This window comes from Bubalus kerabau, chromosome 6 (assembly GCF_029407905.1).
Source record: "Bubalus kerabau isolate K-KA32 ecotype Philippines breed swamp buffalo chromosome 6, PCC_UOA_SB_1v2, whole genome shotgun sequence".
In the NCBI taxonomy this organism is placed as follows: Eukaryota; Metazoa; Chordata; class Mammalia; order Artiodactyla; family Bovidae; genus Bubalus; species Bubalus kerabau.
In genome coordinates this window covers 91,405,635-91,427,543 of record NC_073629.1, presented here as the reverse complement: position 1 = coordinate 91,427,543, position 21,909 = coordinate 91,405,635, and the positions used below count along the sequence as shown (strand labels likewise).

Sequence of the window (21,909 nt, the reverse complement as noted above, 5' to 3'; positions counted from 1 at the left end):
AAAAATGCACAAAATAAATGAAAAAAAGAGAAAGAATACAAATAAAATGAGGCCAATGATAATTTTGCTTTCTGCCTGGAGGAACTTTTGGTACTATGATAAAGGGGTGAGAATTCTAGTCTAGTCTATGATAGTCTCACTGAATTCAGGAGTCAGAGATCAGAGTTCAGGGAGGTGGACTTTGGCAGAATTTGCAGAGCAGAAGACCAAAAGGGAAGGACCTACACAGAGAAAAAGCTTCAGAAATCTGCACGGGTTTCTTTTGAGTCTGTTGTTAAATATTAAGCTGCACGCACACAGGGGGAAACTATGCAGCCATGAAAAGAATGACTGGCGAGCTGTAAGCAGAACAATTCCCAAAGCTCTCATAGTATTGAGAGAGATTTGCAACCAGAGCAGAGAGATCCCATTGAATGCCTAATACATTCAGTAAACACCAGAAGGATATCTCCTATGACAAGTCCTAGACAAGCCCCAAATTAACAAGCTTATGTATAATCTTGAAAGGATCAGGGTGATCCATAAGTTATTTAGCTGCATACCAGAACAAAGCTGACACTCTTTACAGGAGGACAACAAAATCCAGCACACAACAATGTACAGGATTCAATTAGAAATTATTAGACATGTTAAGAAGAAAATGAGATAATAAAAAGAAAAATCAGCCAATAGAGATAGGTCCAAAAATGACAGATAATAGAATTAGCAGACAAGATCTTTGTAATAGCTATAATTATATTTAAGTATTTAAAGGAAAAACATGGACACAATAAATACTGAAATGGAAGACTTTAAAAGAACAGTGAAATAGAATAGGTGAAAAATACATTTTTTTAAAACAATGAGTTTTAAACAAAAAATCCACATCTAGTGGGATAACACAGATTGGATGTTATGGAAGATACATCTCTGAAACAATAAATTATCTGCCTTAGTTTACTTGGGCTGCCATAACGAAATATCACTGACCAAGTGGCTTAAACAACAGAAATTCATTTTCTCATAGTCCTGGAGGCTATAAGTCCAAGATCAAGGTGCCTTCAAGGTTGGTTTTAGGTGGAACTGCTCTTCCTAGCTTGCAGATAGCTGCTTTATTACTGTATCCTTGCATGCCCTCTTCTCTCTGTGTACATACAGAAGAAGAAGAAGAAAGAGAGAGAGAGAGAGAGAGAGAGAGAGAGACAGAGAGGGAGAGAAAATGACCTGTGATGTCTCTTCCTTTCTTATAAGAACATGAGTCCTTTGGATTAGTACCAATCCTTATGACCTTATTTAACCTTAATTCCCTCCACTAAAGGCCTTATCTCCAAATAAGTCATGTTGGGGATTAGGGCTTCTACACATACATTTTAAGGGGTTCAATTCATTCTACAACAGTATCCAAACTAAGGCACAGAGAGGGAAAAAAATGCTTGAATGGAAAAGACAGAACCCCTATTAACCTTAGGAGATTCTGGGTAAAGGATATACAGGAACTCACTGTACTATTTTTTGCAATTATTCAGTAAGTCTAAAATTATCTTAAAATGAAAAGTTAAAAATAAATTTCCCCACAGAACAACAACAACAAAAACATCTTAATGCCCAGATAGCTTCACTGATAAGTTCTACCAAATATTTAAGAAAGAAATAGTAGAAATCTTACATAAATTCTTTCTAGAGGAAGAGGGAATACTCTCCAACCCACTTTATGAACCTAACATTACCTACCCTGACACTAAAACCAGCCATAGATACTACAAGAAAGGAAAATCCAATATTAACTTCCCTTATGAATACAGATGCAAAATATTAGCAAAAAAAATTAGCAAATCATGTCCAGCAATATCCTGTATTTATTCCAGGAATACAAATTTTGTACAACATCTGAATTTAGTTAATGTAATTCACGATGTTAATAAAATAAAGGAGAAAAGAATATGAACACTTCAATAGACACAGAAAACGCACTTGACAATATTCAACACCTATTCATGATAAAATTTCTCAGCAAACTAGGAACAGAAGGAAACTTTCCTAAACTGATGAAGGTCATTTACAATAAAACCTCCAACTGAGACCTCATACTTGAAGTTAAGAATGAATACCTTCCCATACACTCAAGGATATCCATTTTCACCAGTTATATTCATTATTTTACCAGAGACCCCAGAGTCAATAATGTAAGGTGAAAAAAGGCACTTAGATTAGAAAGTGAAAGTCACTCAGGGGTGTCTGACTTTTTGCGGCCCCATGGACTGTAGCCTGCCAGGCTCCTCTGTCCATGAAATTCTCCAGGTAAGAATACTGGAGTGGGTAGCTGTTCCTTTCTTCAGGGGATCTTCCCAACCCAGGAATCGAACCTGGGTCTCCCACATTGCAGGTGGATTCTTTACTGTCTGACTACCAGGAAAGTGGCTCAGATGGAAAAGAAAGAAGTAAAACTGATTTTATTTGTGGATGACATGATTATTCATGTAGAAAATCCCTCAAAAACTACAAAATCTCCTAGAACTAAATGAATTTAGCAAGGTCATTGGATACAAGTACAATATGCCCAAAATCAATTGTATTTCTATATAGAGCAAGAGACAAATGAAAATGAAATAAAAAGCCACTGTAATTTAAAGTAGCATCAAAAAACAGGAAGTAGAATAGGTTTATTCAGATATGTAAAAACTGTAAAACACTGGTGAGCGAGATTAAGACCTAAATCAGTAGTGTAATATACTGTGCTTCAACAGTTAGAAACTCATGAGTTTCAAGACATCAGTTCTCTTTCAAATTAATCTATAGATGTAATGAAACCCCAATAAAAATTCCAGAAGAATTTTTGTAGAAATTGACAAGATTATTCTAAAACTTACATGGAAATGCAGAAACCTAAAGTAGTCGAGACCCTTGAAAAAGAACAAAGTTGGAGAAGTTGCCATAACCTGATACCAAGATTTATTATGAAACCATGGTAATCATGACAGAGTGGTATTGTTGCAAAGATAGACATGTGGGTTAATGAAACATAGCAGAGTCTAGGAGGAGACCCACAAGTAGAGATATAGCCAGAGAAGAGTGACCCAAGCAGTGATAGTTATTGAATTGCAAGCAGACACTTTAGGTTTGAGCCACCAGGGAGGCGGCCAGTTATTGAATATTATTCTTCAAAATATCATTCAAATATCCAAAGTCACTTTTTAAAAATTTTTATTATTTTTTTAATAAACATAAATTTTTATTTTTATTTTTTTTAAATTTTATTTTATTTTTTAACTTTACAATATTGTATTGGTTTTGCCATATATCAACATGAATCCACCACAGGTATACACGTGTTCCCCTTCCTGAACCCTCCTCCCTCCTCCCTCACCGTACCATCCCTCTGGGTCTTCCCAGTGCACCAGCCCCAAGCATCCAGTATCGTGCATTGAACCTGGACTGGCGACTCGTTTCCTATATGATAGAAGGTTAGTAGAAGGAAAGAAATCTTAAAAATTAGGGCAGAAATAAATGTAAAAGAAACAAAAGAGACCATAGCAAAAATCAACAAAGCCAAAATCTGGTTCTTTGAAAGGATAAATAAAATTGACAAACCATTAGCCAGACTCATCAAGAAACAAAGGGAGAAAAATCAAATCAATAAAATTAGAAATAAAAATGGAGAGATCACAACAGGCAACACAGAAATACAAAGGATCACTTTTTTTTTTTAAGTGGATGCTATAGAAGTGTGGACATTTTCTAAGCCAGAGTTTTTTTTTTTTTTTTTTTAAATTTTATTTTATTTTTAGACTTTACATAACTGTATTAGTTTTGCCAAATATCAAAATGAATCTGCCACAGGTATACATGTGTTCCCCATCCCGAACCCCCCTCCCTCCTCCCTCCCCATTCCATCTCTCTGGGTCGTCCCAGTGCACCAGCCCCAAGCATCCAGTATCGTGCATCGAACCTGGACTGGCAACTCATTTCATATATGATATTTTACATGTTTCAATGCCATTCTCCCAAATCTTCCCACCCTCTCCCTCTCTCACAGAGTCCATAAGACTGTTCTATACATCAGTGTTTCTTTTGCTGTCTCATACACAGGGTTATTGTTACCATCTTTCTAAATTCCATATATATGCATTAGTATACTGTATTGGTGTTTTTCTTTCTGGCTTACTTCACTCTGTATAATAGGCTCCAGTTTCATCCACCTCATTAGAACTGATTCAAATGTATTCTTTTTAATGGCTGAGTAATACTCCATTGTGTATATGTACCACAGCTTTCTTATCCATTCATCTGCTGATGGACATCTAGGTTGCTTCCATGTCCTGGCTATTATAAACAGTGCTGCGATGAACATTGGGGTACACGTGTCTCTTTCCCTTCTGGTTTCCTCAGTGTGTATGCCCAGCAGTGGGATTGCTGGATCATAAGGCAGGTCTATTTCCAGTTTTTTAAGGAATAAGCCAGAGTTTTTAAAAATTTCTATTATTTTCACGTGTACAGCAAAGTGATTCAATTATACATATTCATATGTCCATTCTTTTTCAAATTTTTTCCCATATAGGTTACTAAAGAATATTGAGTAGAATTCTTTGTGCTGTACAGTAGGTTCTTATTATTTCATACACAGTAGTGTGTATATGTGAATCCCAAACTCTTAATTTATCCCTCTGCCCAAACATTTCCCCTTTGGCAGCCATAAGCTTGTTTTCTAGGTCTATGAGTCTGATTCTGTTTTATGAATAAGTTCATTTGTATCATTTTTTGAGATTCTACATATAAGTGATATCATATGATATTTATCTTTGTAGGACCTACTTTAGTTATATGATAATCTCTAGGTCCATCCATATTGCTGCAAATGGCATTATTTCATTCTTTTCACGACTGGATAATATTCCATTGTATGTATATACTGCATCTTCTTTATCCATTCCTCTGTTGATGGACGCTTAGGTTGCTTCCATATCTTGGCTATTGGAAATAGTGCGGCAGTGAACACTGGGGAGTGTGTATCTTTTCTAATTATGGTTTTCTCTGAGTGTATGCCCAGGAGTAGGATTCTGGATCATATGGTAGCTCTGTTTTTAATTTTTTAAGGAAGCTCCATACTGTTCTCCAATGTGGCTGCACTAATTCATATTTGTACCAACAGTGTAGGAGCATTTATTTTTGTAGACTTTTTTAATGATGGCCATTCCGACTGGTGTTAGGTGATAACCCCACTGTAGTTTTGATTTGTATTTTTCTAATAATTAGCAATGTTGAGGATCTTTTCATGTGCTTTTTGGGCCACCTGTATGTCTGTTTTGAAGAAATGTCTTTTTAGATCTTCTGCCCATTTTTTGATTAGGTTGTTTGTTTTTCTGATATTGAGTTTAAGTCTTATTTTTAGATCTAGGAATTTCAGTTTTTTCCCACTATTTTCAATAAAAAAACTGAAAGACTTTCTCTTTGAGTTTTTCTTTTTTCTTTTCCTTTGTTCCTTTTAGCTTTTGTATTTTCTGAATTTCACTTTTTGAAATTTCTATCATGATCACAAATTTTATTCATTCTCAATGATATATTCTAAAGGATTGAAAATAAAATGTAATTGTATTTAATGTATACATAATTTGAATATTCTAATTAAAATGTAAAAATGAAAACAATATGTTTTTCAGAAAATTTATTTTTGTGAGATAGTCAAACTGAAAGGCAAACTACAAATTGTACTCAGTGAATATCAAACTATAAAATATTTAAAGGTAAAACCTTTTGAAGTTCTAAATAAGGATATTTACATATTTTAATGAAAGCAAAACTATCAAAAAATAGAACAGTCTATGGCCATTTAGTTACCCTTTTTTAGGGCTATTGTCATTTCACTCATGTTTCTTCTAGACTTGTATATAAGATACACTTTTATGAGCAACTGAATTAATATTACAAAGTTTTCCTTAGCTACTGTGACTATTGTGTTCATTTGTAAATATCTTTGAAATTATGAATTCAAATGTTAGAAAAGAACATGAACTCTCAGCATTCCTAGAAACCAATACTTTGCAATATAGGAATTGACGGCAGTCAGGCTCTCTGGATGACAGTTAAATCTGTTTTTTTGTCCTCTCTAGGCACTTTGACCCTTCAGTTTTCTCCATTCTCAGAAGGAGGGTCATTTCCGATACTGGCAGCACAAATTCTCACAGCACTTGGACCCAGCTGCTCTTTGATTCAGGGACAGAAGGAAAGAGAGGATGCCTTTTCCTGGACCTAGTATAGTGTTAGCCCAGGGACTGGCAGTGTTACAGGTGGCACTGTGCCAGTGCTAAGCCCCAACCCTCAGTGTGTGTGTGTGTGTGTGTGTGTGTGTGTGTGTGTGAGACCCTCTAACCCACAAGCCCATGACTAGGGTCCCTCTTACCCAGAACTAAGGGTGGTTCTGGGCAAGCCAGCCCATTGAGGCCTCTCGAGCAGTACACACATGGGCTCTGTAGAGCAGAATATATAGAAACATAGAGAACCATACAGCCCCTTAAAAAAAAACAGTCAAGATGATTCCTAAATTCCTTGCTCCCTCTGTGCTCAGCAGAGCTGTCTGTGTGCTATTGAGCTCTCATCTAACTTGAACCAGAGAAATTTCATTTTAAATTTTTAATCAGTTTTCTATATTGGACTTTAGCCCATGATTTTATTAGGAAACAAAAGGTTCTTTTACTTAAAAAAAAAAAAAAAAAGCAGAAGATGGAAAAAGTGATCTGGTCCAATTACAACTCCACATTCTCTTTCTAATTGGGAAGACTGAGGCCAGAGAAGGACGGTGACTGTCCAAGCTGATTGTCCAACAAGCTGCAAGACCCAGACCAGAAGCCAGGTGCCCAGACTGCCTGCATGTTCCGCTTCCTCATGCCCCATGGAATCAATCAAGGATGGGATAAACAGCGTATTACTGTGTTGATCTCAGTGAAGAATTTTAATGATCTGTTCAGTCTCTTCCCAGAGCTGGCCTGGCCCTTAGTGGGCTAGAAGACACTGTGTCCTTTCCTTAAGGTTTTGGAGGCCATTGCCAAAATCGGAGATCTCACACTCATATGTGATCTTGGCCGACTTGTAATTTTTCCATTGCTTATAGAGTATGTGGAGGGAAAACAGCAGGCACCAAGTTTGAGCTTGATCCTATTCCCTTCCTGTCCATATCTGGGTCTTTTCCTCTCCATTCCATCCTATATTCATTCAAAATATTTATTAGTACCTATGGACCATTTATCACAGTGTAACGTCTTGGAGACATGGTTGGCTTTCATCTTTCTTTAATCTACTTCTTTGTCTTCGTTTCCCATTGCAGCTCTCATCTGCACATGTGTTTGTATCTCTCTGGGCTTTTTGGTCAAAGTGTCTCTCTTTTTCTTCCCCCTTTTTCCTTCTCCTTTCGCACCTCGTCCTCCTTCTCTTGTATTGCTACACCTTTCTCTGTTTTCGTTCCCTTATTTTTTGCTGTTTTTGCTCTCTCCTTTTCTATGGTATTTTGGATATGGACCCTTTTTAAAGTCTTTATTGAATTTGTTATGATATTGCTTGTGTTTTATGTTTTGTGTTTGCTTTTTGGCCACGAAGCATGTGGGATCTTAGGTCCCTGACCAGGGACTGAACCTTCACGCCCCTGCATTGGAGGGTGAAGTCTTAACCACTGGACTGCCAGGGAAGTCCCATCTCTTTCTTTTTCTATTTAGTTTCTCTCATTTTTCCACTGTCTTTTGCTTCCCCCTCTGTTTCACCTTTGTTTCTTCCTGCATCTCTGAGCGTGTATGTCTGTCTCCTTTTCTATCTACTCTCAGATTCTCTCTATAGACTGTGTGTGTGTGTGTGTGTGTGTGTGTGTGTGTGTGTGCTTGTGCACAAAGTGGGAGGCTGAAAAGGCCTGTTGAATTTCTGCTTTTCATGCAAGTCCATGAGGGGACACTGAAGCCACCCCATTTGTTCAGTCAATTTCACAAGATTTTCCTTTTCTGATTATTTGATTATGTAAACACGTTTTGATCCCACTGAAAAGGAGCTCTGGATCTCATTGGGTTTGTGCATTGGACAAGCAGGGATGAGATTTTTTTTCAGGTTGTAAGGAGACCTTCCCTAGCTTTAAATACTACAGGTTATGAAAATAAGTTACTAGGCCCAGACTAATCTATGAGGGTTTCATAGACAAGATAATATTTGATTTGAGTCTTGAAGCATGAATAGGAGTTTTCCAGGAAGAAAAAGGAGGAGAGTATTATTTATAGAGGAAATGGCACAGAAGGATAAAGTCTGGGAGACTGAGAACATAGTGTATAAGAAAATGAGGCTGGAAAATTATGTTGGGGCCCAAACCTGGGGACTTTGAATGCTAGGATGAGGAACTTGATCCCTTTCCTGATGGCCATGTGGAGTCATAAGAGAGTTTTAAGCAGGAGTGTGGCAGAGTTAGTATGGTCAATGACAGGGAGGTATTGAGACTAGAGGCCTAGAGAACAGGGGGGAAACTGAGGCAGTCTTCCAGGTAAGAGAGGATGAGCCACAGTGATAATATTTCTCCTGATTATATCATGCTTTTTCTTAAATATATCTCCATCTGCTTTCCTGAGGGTTTGTATTCATTTAAAATTTTTTAATGAGCCTGTCCTGTGTACTCAGGTGTGAGGCATTAGGGGTATGGAGATGACAAAGACATGGTTAAGTTCAAGTCTCAGGGAGATTACAGTTGAGAGGGAATATGGACACATCAACAGGTTTCTTCATAACCCTTCATTATGAAAGGACAGAGTAAGTAACAGGGGGATGTGGGGGTCCAAGGTGGGAACCTAACAGCTGGGGAGGAGGCCAGTCAGGGTGGGCTTCCTAGAAGAAGCGAAGCTTTAGTTGAGCTTGATTGGCCTGCATAGTTTCCCAAGTGTAGTCTCTAGTCTAGAAGCACCAGCATTCCCTAGGAAATCACGAGACATGTCTATCTTAAGGGCCCATCCCAGTCAGAAAAAAACAGAAACTGGCTATGGGAGCCTGACCATCTGTGTTTTAACCTGTCCTTGAGGTCTGCTGAAGTTTGAGAACCACTGCTCTAGGTAAGAGAGGAGGAAGTTGCCCCAGGCCAAAGAAGCAGGTGTGCAAAGGCAGGGAGATGGTGGATGATGGACGGGAACATCATTCGGGGCTGGACGGTAGGGCCACTTTGTGACTGTGGCAAAGAGGAACGTCAAAGTCTGGCTGGTACAGACAATGGAGGTGTGTGGATTGTAGGGATGGGAAGCCACAGAAGACATTTGGCGAGGCATAGTCAGATTTCTCATTACAGTCAGTGTGAGGCAAGGCATATGTAAAGCAGGCACTCCATCAGCATCCTTCATCTAATGTCTGGGCTCCAGATCAGGGAGGTCAAACAAAGGCTCTTTTCTCTTGCCAGCTCTGGTCCATCAGTAGCATCTGCCTGAGTACTGTGTTGAGGAACATCCTGAAGTCAAGTCTGGGATATAGAGAAATGAAGTTTGTGACTAGGTAACCAAGGTAGGAATGGCCGTGAAGCTGTAGGAGGGGAGGATGTGTTGGCTCATGTGGCCTATATTAAATTTGAGTTGTTTTTTCCAGATAATTAGCACAATGAAAATGAAAACACATGTTTTTCAGAACTCACCTGTACTCAGGAAACCCAGCATTGCTCTAAGTCAATAGCTGATAGAATCAATTCTAAATTATGAGAAGTAGAGTCCCTGAGGGACACAGGACTCTCTCCTTTTCACAGCCCTCCACAATGTAAACTCCTCCTGTTTCTTGACACAATGACTGAATTTCATCATCATGCTTTTCTTTAGGGCTAGGCAGCTCAGGTCTCTACAGAACAGAAGATGCTACGTAAAAGGAATCAGCTCATCAAGAGCACATCATTCAGCCAGCCACATCAGTTACCTCTCACATGCAGGGCCCACATCTTAGGAGGGCAAAGACATGCACTGTTCAGTAAGAAAATGCAATATATATATATATATTTTAAGCACCCATGTTTTAACAGTTTGAACTGTTTTAAGTGGAACGTTTCCTCAAATGCCTGATGTCACTGTCTTTTGAAAATAGTATACAGAATATAACAAATCCTTAGCTGCCCCTCCTTTTTGTTCTTGGATGGCCCACTATCAGAAATATTATTTCTTACCATGTCCTTCCTTCAGATGCGTGGAGGCTTATGGTCACAGCCCCAATGCTCCCAGGCCTCAGTACTTCTTTGAATGTCTGTATTTTTAAAGGCTTCTTTCTCCCATCTTCCTCTTCACTTTCTACGTGCCTTCATCTGTTGCCATCAGTGTTTCTGCCTTCAGGAAAGTGTAACATTAAAGAAAGCTTTTCCATCCAAGTAGCCCTCATGTCACAGAAGCCTGAATGGGTGCCAGCTGAGAGGCCTGGAGCGCAGCCCCAAGTGCCCTTCTCTGGTGCAAAATGGATCTGAAGACTTGCATTTCATGCTTAAAATTTATGCAGTCTTAAAATTCCACTCTATAATATGCAACATCTGGGTTTGTATTAATTAGAGAGTGAGAGTTGCTCAGTCATGTCCTACTCTTTGTGACCCCATGGACTATATAGTCCATGGGATTCTCTAGGGCAGAATACTGGAGTGGGTAGCTATTCCTGTCTCTAGGGAACCTTTTGAACCCAGGTCTCCTGAATTGCAGGCGGATTCTTGGGGAAGCCCAAGAAAAATGGAGTGGGTAGTCTATCCCTTCACCAACAGATTTGCCTGACCCAGGAATTGAACCAGGGTCTCCTGCATTGTAGGCAGATTCTTTACCAACTGAAGTATCAGGGAAACCCTTGTATTAATTGAAGATATTCTTAAGTTAAATAGTATTTAAATTACTTACCAGTAAGTGAAAAGGATGCCCCAGGTATAGGTTCAGCATTTATTCTGTAACTTTGCACAGCCCTCAGCCCTGCACCATACAGCTCTGTGCCCTGGAGACTGTGTGTGCTACAGGTGGGAGACATGGCAAAGTAAATGCCAGCTGTGTGACATTAGGTAAATAACCTCTCCACCCTGAGTTTGGTTTCCTCATCCATATATAGAAGCAGAGAAGACAAGAAGAAATAAAGCATGTGGCACAGACCCTGGCACACATTAGGCCCTCAACTGTTGTTATTCAGTCACTCAGTCGTGTCTGACACTTTGCAACCCCATGGACTGCAGCACACCAGGTTTACCTGTCCTTCACCACCTCCTGGAGTTTGCTCACTCACGTCCATTGAGTCGGTGGTGCCATCCAGCTATCTCATTCTCTGTTGTCCTCGTCTCCTCCTGCCTTCAATCTTTCCCAGCATCAGGATCTTTTCCAATGAGTCAGCTCTTCATATCAAGCCCTCAATAGATTTTAGTTAAGTCACACATCAAGGAATCTGAGTCATGTTCACCACAAGATGAATTAATTAGTCTTAACACACACTTTGGTTCGGGAAGGAAGGGACTATTGAAGGGTTGCCTTGGAGTTTTGGATGATCTCTGTGATTTACCCTTACTGTTAGTTGCTGGGATCTTGCTGTGAGGATGTAGAGGAAGGAGGGGTTCATTCCTACTGGGGGATCCTGGATGGTTTCAAGGAGATGACACTGGAGCTGGATCTTGCAGGGTGGGTAGATATTCAACAGGCTCATTGTACGGTCAGCCACCCAGGATGACTCTTCTCTTGCTCCCTGTACATTCCCTGGTGCACCTTCATTGACTGACCAGCCTACACACTTTCCCCAGCTGGGGATTGTTTTAGTTGTTCTGATTAGAATATCTCCACCATGAGAGCTTATCAAAGGGACCATGAGGGCCATGCCCCTCTGCCAGTTTTCCTGGTAACAAATGAGCCTACCTGATGTCATTTCCCCTATAACTGGTAACCTCCCCCTCTCCCCCGGAAGTGGAGATGGCCACCATCTGCCACACATGGTGGGGTGTCACTCTAGGACCTTGCTTCAGACAGCTCAGCTTCCCCATCCACTAAACCGTAGGTGTCTCTATCACCCACTCCAGACTCTTTCTTCTGTTTCCAGGCTCTCTCTTCTGTCCTGAATGTAGGCCTGTCAACACTCAGGACTGGTGAACAATGAAATTCAGGACTGGGTAAATGGGTTTGGTTGTGAGCCTGGAGGACCCCGCCTGTGTTAAGAAGTTTAATTTTCATTCAGTTGGCCATAGGGAGCCATTGAGGACTTTTGAGCATAGAGGTAAGTTAAGAACTACACATGAGAATGACCATTAGAATACAGGCCTCCTAAGGATGGATCCTTCCACCTGCTATGTGATTCTGATAATGCCTGCAGCAGTATCCAGTACAGTTTAGTGTCCAGGAACTGACATTTGAGTGAATGAGTGATGGAATCACTATGACAGCAGGCATTTTTAAAGGACATGCCAGGAGGCAGGAGAACCTGTTCAGAGGCCACAAGTGCTGGTCCTCAGGGGCTGGCAATGGGATGGGTACAGGCACAGCTGCGGGAAATGCTGGAAACATCACCCTTCTGTCCTCCACACTTCCTGTGGGGCACTGAGCACTCCCTGAATTCAGAGAAAGTTTAGGACAGCAGAATCGCTGCTGACCCGTCCCAGCCTCATGTTCTTCCAGAGCCTCTGTTCCCTGTTGCTCCCCATTCAGATTAGAACACAGTCCAGGCACGCTCTAGAGAGGAAATAGTTATTTGCATCTGAACATGAAACAGCATTTTCATGCTGCAAGCAGGGCCCAGCTGGTGTGAGCTGAGTTTGCTCACAATCGCAACCAGCTTGTTTTAATTTGGGGCAGGGGGAAGGGGTGAGACTTCATGAGCCAGCTTCCCAGTGGGAAGACACTCATACACACACAAACACACACGCAAATGCAGCAGGCCTGTGGTCCTGGCCAATTTGGCTGAGGAGAGGACTTCCTAGGGGTAGGCGAGGAAGGACGGGAAAGGGTTGTCCAAATGCATTCTTCTCAAGCCCCAGGGGAACAGCTGCTTTTGGACGCTGGATAAAACCATTGGGACTGGTTGGAAGTGCCCTGCTGGTCTTGGAGCCATCTTACAATGCCGGATACCTACTGAGCACTAAGCATCTTGTCAGATGCTTTACTTGATGGTTTTCTGCAGAAGGCAGGTGGGGGGAATGCTGGAGAAGGAAGTAGGCTGGTTGCCAAGGCCTTAAATTGATTTGAAAAATGATAAATGAAAGTTGAAAAAGTCACTGGGACGAGACTTCAAGGACACTCATTAGAAATTTGTTGTCCCAAGTGAGACTCAGCTTTATCCTGCTATCTAGTATCTGAACATAAAGGCTGGACACAAGCATAGAAACAAACATGCAATCAGAGCAGATTGTTTCCTGTTATCGCCCTTTTCTCCCCCTCTTGCTTTCCTCATGTCTTTAATACCCTCTTGATGCTAACAGTCCAGATATGATCTGCAGAGGGTTGTTTGTCCCTGAGTCCTCTGATCATAGTCCCCATGGTGGGTATTTGTTCACGAGCAGAGGCAGGAGACTCTGAGGCCAACGGTGAAACTTCTCAGGCTGCCAGTGAAGGCCGTGATGAGAAAGCTCTCTCATAGGGGAAGTAGGCAGCATGATATTCTGGAAATATCTCAAGCTTTAAAATTGCACAACTATGAATTTAGTCCTAGTTCGACCATGTAGGCAGACAGCTTAACTTTCCAGCCTAATCTCACCACGAACTTGTGAATTGGATATAATGATCCCTCATCCAGACTTGGAGAAGGCAATGGCAACCCACTCCAGTACTCTTGCTGGAAAATTCCATGCACGGAGGAGCCCGGTAGGCTGCAGTCCATGGGGTTGCTAAGAGTCGAACACGACCTCACTTTTCACTTTCATGCATTGGAGAAGGAAATGGCAACCCACTCCAGTGTTCTTGCCTGGAGAGTCCCAGGGAAGGAGGAGCCTGGTAGGCTGCTGTCTATGGGGTCGCACAGAGTCGGTTATGACTGAAGCGACTTAGCAGCAGCATCCAGACTGAGATAATGAACTCACCTGACATATAACTATAATAGCTAATATTTAGCTCACAGTACTAGGTATGCTAATCACTTCAATGAATTAGCTCACTTGACTTTTGCAATAACCTTAAGAAGGACAACAATTATCCTCATTTCATAAGCCCAGGGAGGTTATGGGCTTTGTCCTAGTAAGTGGCAAAGGTGGGATTTGAACCCAGGCAGCCTGACTCTAAAGCCAGTGCTCATCACCATTACTCTATGCTATCTTCTGGCACTATGGTGTGCACAATAAGAGGGGCTCAGTGCTGCTTGGGTTCCCCTCCCCTAATTCTCTCTTCAGGGAGCCAGGAGTCTTGCAGAAAGTTCTCTGGCAACAGTGGAGCAGTTCTCTCTGTTAATTAGGTGTTTCATTTTACTGCCAGCCTTTTGTTTTCCCCCTGGAGATCTGGAAGTATTTCCAATAAATTGTGTTTCAAGGAAAGAAATAGAAAAAGACAGTCAGTGGCCCCCAGGTTCGAGACTGCATGGTTTCTTTGGGCAGGGGAGAACAGTTGGGTCATTGTCCGTAGTAATAGGACTTCCTGGGGAGACAGCTGTGGGCCTTGCTCCCTGGTTTTATTTTAGCAATGACCAAATTGACTCCCTTTTCATCCCCTCCCCTTTGGTCAGTAGCGTATTTTATTCTCTCATGGGCCACTCCTTATTCCCACAAAAGAAATTAAAATTTTGGTTCTGGGCTTAGCATAGGAATGTGGCATGGGCTTGCTTGCATCTAGATGGGACTGAACATTTTGGAAAACCTGCTTTTGTAGAACTGAGAGTTTCCTTCCAGTGAGCATGCTGATATCTTCCCATTCCTGCATCTTGGAGAAAAACCTTAGCATTCAACTCTAGGTTAATCAGCATGGCTTATTTAGGTTGATGATGATCCTGGCCCAGAATATTCAATCCCTTGCCCTCTGGTTGTGTGTTTAACATCTCATGAGCCAGGAGCAAAGGGGAGAGTTGGAGGGTGGGTACTGGTGGTGGTGGAACTGGGGATGGTCTCTGAGTGACTGAATTTGAGTTACTGTCCCACTGTACACCAGAATATGTGATGTTGGCCGAGTTGCTCAACTTCTTCACTGTAGACAGTGATCTTCCGTGCCTACTCTGCATCCCAAATCCGTAGAATGATTGGCATGCTCAAGACAGCCTTAATCGTATGTGGTTCTCTATGAAATGCCATTTCCCTCTGGCCATTCTAACCTGATTTTCAAATCTCAGTTCCAACGATACCTGATTCATGGTGGTGTTTGATGTGTTTCTTTATAGGAGATATTTATTATTTTTCTTGGTTTTAATCTTCTTCCTTCTCTGTCTTACCATTCTTTAGATGGCAGAGTTGGCTCCCACCAGAGGAGATGAAAAGATAAGACAAATCACTTTTCCAGTAATCTTTGCATCTAGTTTTTGCCAGCCAGACAAAATCACCTAGATTTTCTTTAGAAGCTAGGAAGGAACTGGGGATACTGAGGATGACTGGTTGCACAGCTACAACCTTCTTCATTTCTGTAACATATTGCACGTGCATAGTTATAGTAAGAGCTTGCTTATTCCACTGCTAAATTCGTGTTCCCTTTGCCTCATTCACAACCTTACTTAATCATGGATCTTGACTGTGTGACTGCTACCCTCATTGCTAGAAGGTCAAATCCTGTAGTAGATTTGGGTGTGTTGAGTTGCTAGGGTCTTCCACTAACTTCACCACTAGTCCTATTAGTTCATGTTGCAGGAGCACCAGTCAGCCAGGTGGTGGTGTTGGTTTCTAATTCAATGAAGCACTGTTGTGTTCCCTAGTAGACATTTTCCTTCCTTGGGAACCAAGGCCTCAGAACCAGCAGAGCCCCACGTATGTAGGAAAGGAAATGAGCTTTTTGTGAATGGGTCATTCGAGTTCATGCTGAAAGAAGCTCCTCCTCCTTCTTGGTCCTCACACCCACATTCTGGCTATGGGAAAATGGCATCAGACATGAACTGGAAGTTTGGAACAGTACTCTAACCCTTCAACTTCAACTGTGTGTGTCATCTAGCAAGCACCATTTGTTGTTGTTGTTCAGTAACTAAGTCATGTCTGATTCATTGTGACCCCATGGACTGCAGAACACCAGGCTTCCCTGTCCTTCATTATTTCCTGGAGTTTGTGAAAACTCATGTCCATTGAGTCCATGATGCTATCCAACCATGTCATCCTATGTCATCACCTTCTCTTCCTGCCCTCAATCTTTCCCAGCATCAGGGTCTTTTCCAATGAGTCCATTGAGTTCTTCACATCAGGTGGCCAAAGTATTGGAGCTTTAGCTTCAGCGTCGGTCCTTCCAATGAATATTCAAGGTTGATTTCCTTTAGTATTGACTGGTTTTATCTTGCAGTTCAATGCACTCTCAAGGGTCTTCTCCAGCACCACAATTCAAAGAATCAGTTCTTTGGGGCTCAGCCTTCTTCATAGTCCAACTCTCACACCCATACATGACTACTGAAAAAACCATAGCTTTGACTATATGGGCCTTTGTCAGCAAAGTGATGTCTCTCTTTTGAATACACTGTCTATGTTTGTCACGGCTTTCCTTCCAAGGAGAACATGTCTGCTAATTTCAGGGCTGCAGTCACTATCCACAGTGATTTTGGAGCCCAAGAAAATAAAATGTCACTTTCTACTTTTTCCCCTTCTCTTTGCCGTGCAGTGATGGGACTGGATGCCAGCACCATAACTCAGTCTTTAGTAGGCCATTCCACCCTTCCCACCGTTCTACCTGTCAGACTCTCTGCTTCTGAGTTATTAAGTTCATAATAAAACTCATGGTTCCGAGCTCGTTGTCCTCCTTTTCTCTGTAAAATGAGTTCTTTGATGAGAAGCAATGTTGTGATGGATTCCATGATGGAGAACAAGACATTCTTATGCTTATAGATGGAGATGTTGTCAGGCAGGGAAGTCAAATTCATATACATGTTGTTATCTGCTGAAGTGAGGATAAAGCACCTCCATGTGATCAGACCATGTGATTGAATGGTCTCCCTTGAAATAATGCCATATCTGAGGCTCAGCAGTGGTCTCTGCTGTTGCAATGTTGAACACATGCACAGGTTCAATACCATAGACTTCTGTGACCAGTGTTGATCTGGCCACAGGACTGCTCACCTCCATTTCTGCGACTGTGACCACCTTATTACTGAGTCCATTGAAAAAGCATCGGAGTGGCTGGGAAAAGAAGCTGCATGTTCATAGAATGAGATACCTTGACTATCTGATTATTGAGTGTTCCTTTGTAGTAATAACATATATATATATATATATATATATTTTGTGTGTGAACATCTTCCTGTATCTTTTTTGTGAACATTTTTTTCATGAATATTTTTTGTGAGCATTTTTGTAAAGGCAGATTCTTTACCAGTTGAGCTACCAGGGAAGCTGTGAACATCTACACAGACACAGATAGCCTCCTGTTGTGTGCCCATTCTGAGAGGTCCATCCCCAGGACTCCTTGACACCATTCTTTAATCTTGTTCTTTTCAATACCCCACCTACCTGGGCATCTTGATCACCTTGGGCCTCCTCAATAAGCTCCAGGTTATTACCTGGTGTAAACTCTGCAACTTGGTGAGAGGGGTGTCTACTTTGGCTATTCAGATGCCACTTACTTTAGGATCTAATAAATGGAGAACCCGGAGGTAAACAACAGATTCTCACTTTTCTCCTTACCAGTTGAGTTTCCCATCCTAGCAGCTGGGTTTTCAGAAAGGGCAGAAGGCCAAGCACAAGGAAAGCTCCAGTCAGCCCAGCAGGAGGAGAGGTGAGTCATTTACTTCTTGAGGAATTCGGTTCGGTCATGTCCCATTAATCTGGCTTCATCAGGAAATGAGCTGTGTCACTTAAGTCAATTTTCCAATAACCCTTTCATATGCCAAATTTTTATGTAATCATTTTGGGTAGAAGTCTTTCTAAACCAGTTGCATGCTTCTCTGCCTATTTCAGTGGAGGACCCTGCCCATTTTCTAACCTTTTCTTGAGGACACCAGGGCCGTTAATTTATCAGTTTATAGTTTAGGAAGAATAAGAGGCTATTTGCCCCAGTGATGATTTAACCTACCCTTGTTGTGAGTTCTGAGTTATTCTGCCTACTGCGATCATTTTATTTGTTTTCATTCTCACTTGCTCATGCTCTTTGGGGGCTGTATGACAAGATAGATAAGAAAGAGCTTTAATTTTAGCTTTGCCATTTATGTCTCTGGGCTCCAGGGTCCTCAAATGCACTACAAGTTTAAGTACCTTGGCTCTGATCATGTGTCTAGAAATCTGTATCCCTCAGTATCATTGTGAGGGTCAAGTACACAACAAAAGGGAAGGTTTGATGCTGTCAAAACACCTAACACATTTTAGCTACTTAATGATAAACATTACTTTCTAGGGAGTGGGTTTGTTTCTTGTTCTGCAATTTTCTTACCATCTCAACTTGCTATGTCTAGACTGCAGAGGGTCACCTGTAAGCTTCAAGGGTTATGCCTTTTTCACTCTATCTCCAGCTGCCTAGGGCCTAGCACAAAGTTGGACACAGTGTAGGGGTTGGAATGTCTTTCTTTTCACCACACAGAATCATGCCAGCTCCTCAGGGGAAGTGAAGCTTCTCCTTACGTGAATTCTAGAACCAGTTTCGCATGTGAAGGTCTTGGGACAGGTAGCAGTTCTGTAGACTTTGGCTCTCTAAGTCTCTGGAATGCAACAGTCAAGTTCTACCACCAATGCTGTCCCCAGGGTTTTCTGTTTAAGAAGTGCAAATGCATCACTGCTCAATACTGAAAGAAAAAGGAAGAATAATTTTCTTATTAAGTTATTCATAAGCTCCCAGAACTGTAAATAAAAAGCATGGAAATTTCCTGTTCTACATTCTCCCCCATCACACACACACACACACACACACACACACACACACGCACCCTTCCCCTCAGAACCACTCCTGCCCTTCACACAATTGGTAAGTCATGAACAGAAAGTGGGAAATTAGGAGTGAGGGTTATGCCATATAAATTTATTTTTAAATTTTAAGTTCCTGGAGCCAAGACCAAAGCCACATATTGACAAGGGTAGGGCATGCCTCTGACAGCAACCTCCTGCTAGGCTTCTAGGATGCTGATTCATCTTCTTGTGCAATGAAGACCTCCCCAGAGAGAAAGGAAGGGGAGGGAAGGGAAGCAAAGGAGAACTCTTACTTATAAACACTTAGTATGTGTCAGGCTGTATATATGCTGTTCATTTAATGCTGACAGTCACTTTGTGTGGTAGATATTATTATCCACTTCTTTCAGACCAGGTGAACAGTTTGAGAAGCTGAGTAATTTTTCCAAGTTATAACAGCTAATATAGAAAGAGTTCTATTTGGTGGATGCTAGAATGTTAGACTAGGCATCTACCTTGAAATACTCAGTCCCAATACCCCACCCCACCCCAGGCCCCAGAAGGCTAGAAAAAGGAAATAAATATGAAAACTCTGGTGTAGGGTATTAAAATTTTTTTTTGATAGAATCTTAAGCATAGTATACTGGAATACAGGAATGACGGTTGTCATTTTTTCAAATATAGAGCATTTTATAATTTACAAATATTTTACAATCCCTCCTCTCTTTCCCTCTCTAGTCCTTTCTTGGACAGCAGCTCCATGCTGTTTCTGTCACATGAGTTCTGTGGCTTCAGTTTTACCATTAAAATGGGCATAATGACTTGTGCATTAGCTCTGGTCCCTCTGCTATATGCTCTTTTGGTACCTGGAGCTTAGTAAAGTTATAGCCAAGTAACTATTAATGTTTGTGTAACTGTGTGTTTATCTGTTTCTTCTGTGGAGATCTCTTAGATCTTGCTTACCATTCTGTCTCTGCTTTTGTGTTATAGAGACCTTAGCCATAGAACTAGGACTCGAATCTGAGTATAAGGATTTCTGCTAGGAGGTAGTAGAAAGTGGAAATGACACATTTAAAACTATTAGACAAAATTATAAGCATCTATTGTTTGAATTCAACTATGTGATGCTAGTGAAGGTCTGTGAACCCAGGTTGCACAGCTGATGCATGGGCAGGCTGCCCATACCTGCTCTAGTGGGTGGGGTTGGGAGGATTTGGTGCTGACTCAACAGTCCTTAATTTGGTTGGAGTGCAGGGGAGGGTAAAGAGAGTGGTGGTTGGAGTCTGGAAAACACACAAACAAGTTTTGTTTCACTGGCAGATTTCACTGGAATACTTTTTTTTTTTCTTCTTCTTCTTCTCCATGTGACTGGTAACACTTGAGAAATCCTGTTTTGAAGGAAATCACTGGTAGTCAGAGGGCTTGGCCCTTGACTTTTCCCATCCAAAAAATGGCCTGGTTAAGGCTAATAGAGATGGTGATGCTGCAGCTCTCTATGGAAAAGCAAAGAAAATGTCCACTGTGTGATTCTGGGGAGGCTAGGTTGATGGGCTAGCTAGATTTTGCCAAGGAATCAGCCAAATTCTCTTACAATGTCTTTGTGCAACATCTGTGGAATGCTCTTGACAGGTAATTTAGCATCTCAACTCCAGTAGGAAATGAGGCTAGTTTGGGGTGATTCCCTGTTGATTGATCGTCTTTCTTTTTGTGCCACAGATACTGATGTTAGAATCTCAACTTTAAGTATTCAGGGGATTGTTTTCAGGTCACTTAGTCACTAACATGTATTAAACATCCAATTAGAGCCAGGCACTAGGTTGCTCCCATTGTCTAATGCTCCCAATGACACTCTCTGGTGGGCACTGGTTTGCTTCCCTTTTGAAGATGAGAAAATAGAGGCCTAGAAAGTTTTTGAGAGATGTCAAGGTTACATGTGCACCTTCTAGCACTTGACATTTAGGTGGAAGACCCAAAGCTGAACGCTGGTGTCCTGGAAGAGTGAGGAAAAGGAAACTAGTGTTTCTTAGCACCCATGTGCTGCGCACTTGCTCAGTGTTTGACAAACTTCGTTGTGTTGAAAGTTCACAGCATACCTAGAGAGGGCACTGCTCATGTCTCCATTTTAGAGAGGGAAACCTGAAGCTGAGCAGTGAAGGAACTTGCCCAAGAAGGAGATGGTGAATGGGGTAAGTTTGGAGCTCCGGACATGTGCCAGGAAGCTCGTCCTTCTAGTCACTATGTATAGCTACTGCACAGCAAGTGTGCAGGAGAAGCTTGGGTATCTAACTGGGGACCAGGGATGCTGGTGAACTTGGGAGGCTGCAGGAGGCAGGAGGGTGTGGCAGCCCCGGAACCCTGGGTGTCACGACCAGTCAGTGTCTGCAAGCTTCCTCCTATTGTCCCCCTGCTGTTTTGGAGCTTTCAGCGTTGTGTTCCTTCTCAGCTAAAAATAAGATTTTGTTTGCACATAGGGCAAAGGGCCTGGGACCCTCCTGAGAAAATCCGCAGAGGAAACAGGACACAGAGTGGACTGCAAAGGCAGGAACGGCACTCCTAGGCTCTCAGAGGCTGGAGGCACGGAGCGGGAAATGGCACTTCCCCTGTGTTTTTATGTTTAGCTGGGGTTTAATTAACAACCGGCAAACAAGTCTATAATTAACTTGATTTCCCTTTTGGCCAGCCAAGGGAATCATAATAAAGCTCCTTTTTAAGTCCATGGTATTGCTGGAAGTTTGGGAGGGAAAGCAGGCTTTCTAGCTCTGCTTGCCCAATACTGAGGGCCCTGACTTGCATTCCTGGCTCCCTTCTCCTGCAAATTGTATTATCTGTACCAGATGTTGCATTAAAAGAAGAATTACTATACTTCAGGGCTCAAATTATATGTGTCTGATTTACTGCCCTGCCTCAGTTTCAAATGCTACCTTGCAGAACGCTGATAAATGATAGCTGATTATTTTGCGGAGTGCCGAGGCCGATGAAGATACCAAGAGCGGGAACGGGTTAACTGCTTCCAGGCTGGGACCACTTGGCTGGCCATTTGC

At 41.7% G+C, this 21,909-nt stretch overlaps 2 long non-coding RNA genes across 2 annotated transcripts; one reads left to right on the top strand and one right to left on the bottom strand.

Annotated features, from left to right (window-relative positions):
• Positions 1-9,303: 9,303 nt before the first annotated feature.
• LOC129656230 (uncharacterized) lies at positions 9,304-10,950 on the bottom strand. The gene is made up of 3 exons (XR_008716280.1): positions 10,830-10,950; positions 10,124-10,280; positions 9,304-9,439 (listed from the first exon to the last, which is right to left on the bottom strand). It is a non-coding gene; the product is annotated as an uncharacterized LOC129656230 (long non-coding RNA).
• LOC129656229 (uncharacterized) lies at positions 9,386-21,700 on the top strand. The gene is made up of 4 exons (XR_008716279.1): positions 9,386-9,480; positions 17,681-17,768; positions 20,995-21,054; positions 21,340-21,700. It is a non-coding gene; the product is annotated as an uncharacterized LOC129656229 (long non-coding RNA).
• The last annotated feature ends 209 nt before the right edge of the window (positions 21,701-21,909 follow it).